At 44.0% G+C, this 5,824-nt stretch overlaps 1 non-coding gene across 1 annotated transcript; it reads left to right on the forward strand.

The window, feature by feature from the left end:
* The first annotated feature begins 5,395 nt into the window (after window positions 1–5,395).
* On the forward strand, window positions 5,396–5,533 carry LOC114813435. Its single transcript, XR_003761155.1, has one exon. It is a non-coding gene; the product is annotated as a small nucleolar RNA SNORA7 (small nucleolar RNA).
* Window positions 5,534–5,824: the final 291 nt, after the last annotated feature.

A 5,824-nucleotide genomic window follows, 5' to 3' on the forward strand; every position in this document is an offset into this window, starting at 1 on the left:
TGAAAGGACCTTTCTGAGTATGGTCCCTGAAGATAGACTTGCCTCGCCACTTTCCTCTTTGATTTTCTCAAGGGGTTCTCTGGGAGAGGGGACTTTAGAATGTGGATCTCTGTTTGGATAAATGGACCAAATCACCCCAAAATAATCTTTGGAATCAGTTGGAGTGATGAGTCTTATTTCCTGTTGACCCAGAATGCATTCTGAGCTGAGGAGGACCAAGATCTGTTCCAACAAAAAGACATGAAGATTGTCATGCACAGCAGCCTGGTGGCAAATATACATGCATCCACAATAACATGAGTTCAATGGAAAGGCCAAATTGAGGCAGTTTCAAGGAAAAACACAGTTCCTCTAGACCATAAGCTCCTTGAGGGCAAGGACTGTGTCTACCAACTTTGTTATATTCTGTTCTCTCAAGTGTTCTACATATGGTAAGTGCTGAATAAATACCATTAATTGAATGATTGATTCTAGGGAAGTAACACCACCTGCACAGGGGTGAGGGCAGACAAGAAGCCTCAGCCAATAGTTGGAATGTTGGGAAGGATAAAGAGGTTTCTGGAGCTGGGGCGATTTGAGGAAACCAAGGACCATCGCCTTCAGATAATGATAAACTGTTATTTCAACAACTGACATTATTAATTGTATATTTTAGCTCATTCCCTTTTTTCCCCCTCTGTTGTTGTCCTCATCCCCACTGTCCCCACCTTAGACTGAGAGTCCCTTATGGGTCAAAGACTGTGCTTGAATTTAATGCCCTTGTATTTAGCCCAGTGCTAATACAATGCTTTTTATGGTGTTTGTTAAGCACTTTGTGGCAGGCACTGTACTAATTAATCAGGTTGGGCACAATCCATGTCCCACATGAGGCTCATAGTGCCAATCCCCATTTTACAGATGAGTTAACCAAGCCACAGAGAAGTGAAGTGACTTGACCAAGTTCATAAACCAGACAAGGAATGTGTCTGTTATATTGCTGTGTTGTATTCTCTCTAGGGCTTAATACAGTGCTCTGAGACTGTAAGCCCATCAAACGGCAGGGACTCTCTCTATCTGTTGCCAACTTGTTCATCCCAAGCACTTAGTACAGTGCTCTGCACATAGTAAGCACTCAATAAATACTATTGAATGAACAATAAATGTTCAATAAGTACGACTGATTGATTGAAGTGGTGGAGCCAAGATTAGAACCCAGGTCAATCAGTCAGTCTTTCTGACTCCCAGGTCCATGCTCTATCCACTAGGCCACGCTGCTTCTCCAGCTTTGAACTCTATAAACACTTAATTACTGTTAAGATTGAATGGTTTTTAAACACAAGTTAGAATAGGAATATTCATTTTGAATGTACTGCCTGAGGAAAGATCCAGTATTTCTTCTCAGACATTCTTACGTCTTTGGAATTTGGCAGTATTTCAGTGCTATGAAAACCCAAAGGAGGCAATATTTTGTCCTGGCCTGAGTTGCAAATGAAAGGCCGAATGGCCCTGACTGGGCACAAGTTGTTCCTAAACACTTTGGTATGGGGTTTTCCAGTTACTCTGGTTATACCTCTTGAGAGGCCTCTAAGGCGAGCATGTTTTATTATCCCTAGTTTTTTAGCTGGGGAGACTGAGGCACAGAGCACTTCAGTAACTTTCCAGGATCACCTGTGAAGTGACTGGCAGAGAGATTCCTGGCATTTCTTGTCAGTGGAAGACTGGATGCTCAGTCCTGATCTACAGTTTAGCTTTCTGCTTCCTAAACAATCCCTTCAGCCTCTATGTTCCCACCTGGTTGCTTCCTTAGAAACCAGGCTTGATGGGTAAAATAAAGAATTTAATATCCCTGGGAAAAACCATCATACTTTTTTAATGCCCCATCATTAACTTTAGTGTCATAAAATAGTGAGCTCTGGCTCTGTCTTCCACTTACTGTTCAGTAAAGAAGTGAAATTTGTGATGTGTGCCTCAGGAAAGACAACTTCCAAGATTTGCCTGCCACTAACTTAATCTCCCGGGATTAACAAATCTCTTTTGTCCCCAAACTAGCCTGCTCAGAACACACACTTCTCCTCCACCCTCCATTCATTTTAGCTGCCCCCCTGCCCTCCCCTACACACACACACACACACACACACACACACAGAGAAAGCTTCCTTTTGCAGGGAATGTGTCACTTGCTTTGTACTTTCCAAGTGCTTAGTGCACCCATGTTGTGATCATTTCCTTATTCCCTTTGTGTGTCCTCAGATGTCCAAGTCTTCACTTAAATTGCTGCCATTCAGACAGCCTCCAAAATAGGCCTTTGGTCATCCATTTGTTCTTGTTACCCCCTTCTCTCCTCTTAGCTTTTCTTTTCCCCTCCTCACCTCATTTGTGAGGTGAAATTTCCCCTAATTCATTTTCTGCCTTCCTTCACCAGTGGTTAGAGGTGGATGGACCTTGGGATAGAGCCCAGGGCATTTGTTCCAGCCTTCTGATACTGTGATTTTGCATGTACTTTGGACCAATCTCCTGAAACCTCCACCCCCTCTGCCACAGCACACCAATCAGGCCAACAAGCTGTTGCCATGTGACCAGGAGAGGTCTCCTCGCTTCTAGACTGTGAGCTCATTGTGGGCAGGTTTTGTCTCTATTTGTTGCTGAATTGTACTTTCCAAGTGCCTAGTATAGTGCTCTGCACACAGTAAGTACTTAATAAATATGATTGCATGAATGAATGAATGCAGGCAATCAAGAAAGAAAATCCTTGCTCAGACTGCATTGATCTGAACTGGAGATCAGTTCATCGATCAGTGGCACTTACTGAGTGCTTTCTGGATGCAGAGCACTGTATTTAGCACTTGAGAGAGTCCAGTACAACAGAGTTGGTTTGAGGGCTTTCCCTGGAAATGATTTCATGGAAGGAATCCTAGTCTAGTTTGAAGTGAGTTCTGGAGTTAGTAGCAGTGAAAACCTTTCCCCTCACTGATACCACCAACCACACTGTCTTTGACTGGGGAACCTGACAGGAAATGGGTATTAGCCTTGACAGCAAATGGGGCTCCAATCCCCTGTCATCATCTCCTCAGCCCTCAAGGGATCCAGGGGCAATTTTTCCCCTTATGTTCTCCTTTCTTCCAGCTCTGATAATTCGTTCAATCATATTTATTGAGCACTTACTGTGTGAAAAACACTATATTAAGTGATTGAAGTGTACATATAAGAATAGACAGACACATTCCCTGCCCACAACGAGCTTACAGCCTAGAGATAACTGGATCCAGCCCACACAACTGACCTAAAGATCAATAGTCACTGGAGAAGCCCTTTGGGCATTGTGCATCAGCATACTATTTATCTGTGTTCCACCATGATGTTACCAAGTCCACTAGCTTAGCCAGGTTGACAGGGTTAGCTACCCTGTAATGCCATGCCTCTCCTGGATCATGCGCCAGAGCAGTGAATACACAGGAATCCCAAAGGTTAGGCAGCTACAAAGGATGACTATGCAACAAAACAGTGCTGGGAAGTTCTCTGGAACCTTTTGTTCCCCATAAGGAGGTCAAAGGACTTTCCATTACTTATTAAATTAGTCCTTGAAGCTGTTCTCTGCAATCTGGACCAAAGATTAATTCCACTGTGGGGAAGAGTATTCCCCTTTGAATAACTGATTTCTCTAATTTCTGGTGCCTATTTTTATGAATTCTCTCACACTCCACTATGGTACACTAATAATAATAATAATAGTAATAATAACTGCAAGAGCTTAACAAATATCACAATAATAATAATTACAATGTTCCAAGCACTGTACTGTACTCAATTTATGACTACTGTTTTCCATCACTGACCTTTTAAGGCTCCTCTGGGGCTGGGATGTTGTCTATTATTTCTTTTGTATGTTCCCCCAAGATCTTAGTACAGTGCTCAGTGCAAAGCAGGAACTCATGAAATACCATTGTTCATACTAAGACTGAAGCAGGGGGAAGGGAAAGGTCTTTGCCCTAGTCACCCTATAAAGAGAAAGACCACACATCCTTCTAATTCTTAAAGCCACATTACTTATCAGCTGGTATCTCCCAGCTTTAGAGAACAATGACCATTTTCTTTCTCTCACTCAGGACTCCCTGCTCTTAAGTTTAGATAAGGAGCATGGCATAGTGGCTAGAGCCCAGGCCTGGGAGTCCGAGGGTCATGAGTTCTAATCCAGCCTCCGCCACTTGTCTGCTGTGTGACAGTGGACAAGTCACTTCACTTCTCTGGGCCTCAGTGACCTCCTCTGTAAATTGGGGATTGAGACTGGGAGCTCCATGTGTGACAAGGGACTCTGTCTAATCCTATTTGCTTAAATCCACTTCAGCACTAGTTCAGTATCTGCCACATAGTAAATCTTTATAAATACCATCATTACTATCATTATTATTATTATTATCATTATATTTCAGGAGTGGAAATACTTCTTTATTCTGCAAAACACAGCCGGCTGGGATTGCAGGAAAACATGAGTGATTTTATTCTGTATACTAAGGAGGTTTTGAATAATCACCTAGAGTAAGACCTGCAGGGCATGAGACAAATAAGTTCCCTGTACACTCAGCAGGGCTGTTAAATGGATGTGAAACAAGTCAGGCTCTGCTCTAGGGCACAACATTTTTCCCACTGAATTCCATGGGAAAATGCCTTTGCCTCCTGCCTCACATCTAGTGTCTGGTGGTGTCTCACTATTCAGGGCTTGCCAGTCAGCATGTCCAAGAAAGAGCCAAAGTCACATGGGCCTGCTATCAGCACAGAATGTACTCTGCAACCGGACTGCTAGGCAGCAATAAGAATTCTCTTTTCCCCAGCTGAGAGACACTGGGGCCCCACAGGACTTAGTGCTGGTGATGAAAGCCCCAGAAGCATAAGAGTTGTTGAGCTATTGAATAATTTACCACAAACAGTCCCCAGTCTTTTTAGCCCGGACTTCTCTTAAAAGAAGCAAAAGAACCACACCGTTCATTGTGCCTCACCCTCCCACTCATCTCTGGTGCCTAGAGGCCTGAAGCCCAGACGTGGTTTCTAGAAGCAAAATCCCAGCCAGTCTCTCATCTCCCAACCCTCAGCCCCTCACATTCTGGGAAACATTACCTGGCAGAACAGCCCAAGCTTCATTTCCAAAGCCAGCTTCTTCCTCAGGGGAACCCGTGCCGACTTACCCATTCCTGCTATCTGCCAGGAGATCTGCCTCTCTCCATCAAAGCTAAACCAGGGGCCTGGGAAGTGACTCAGAAACTGAGAACCAATTTTGTCTTGCACCCCTGGGCAAATTCATACCCTCCAAGTCAAAAGTCCCTGGAGTCACATATCTCCTCCACTTAGTTGCATACTTTCTTCCATGTTAAAGGATGGGCAGAGGTCTATCTAATTTATTTTAGTTTCTGTCTATCCTCACCAGGCACTCTCAGTATCACACCTGGAGAGTTTACAGTATTCTACCCGTCTCGACTATGGGAGGGAGAGTCAAGCAGAGGCACACCCATTCCATTCCTAGCTTGGCCAGTGGCTAGTGGGTGGAAGACAATCTGCTACAAGTCAAAACTCACCTGTGCTGGGCAGCAGCAGCATGGGAGAGAGTCAAGGGTAGAGATTCTAGTTAACTGTAAGGAAGAAGGCAGTGGTAAGTCACTTGGCATTTTTACCAAGAAAACTATGGATACACTACCAGAAGGATTGCAGATGGAGAGTGGGGCATTCTGGCAGAGATGTGTCCATGGGGTCGCTGAAGAGAGGAGATGACTTAGCATAAGACAAGACCCTCACTAAATTTCAAGTTCCATGAGGATATACATCAGGTCTACCAACTCTCTTATGGTATATTGTACTC

This window comes from Ornithorhynchus anatinus, chromosome 7 (genome assembly GCF_004115215.2).
Source record: "Ornithorhynchus anatinus isolate Pmale09 chromosome 7, mOrnAna1.pri.v4, whole genome shotgun sequence".
NCBI classification, from domain to species: domain Eukaryota; kingdom Metazoa; phylum Chordata; class Mammalia; order Monotremata; family Ornithorhynchidae; genus Ornithorhynchus; species Ornithorhynchus anatinus.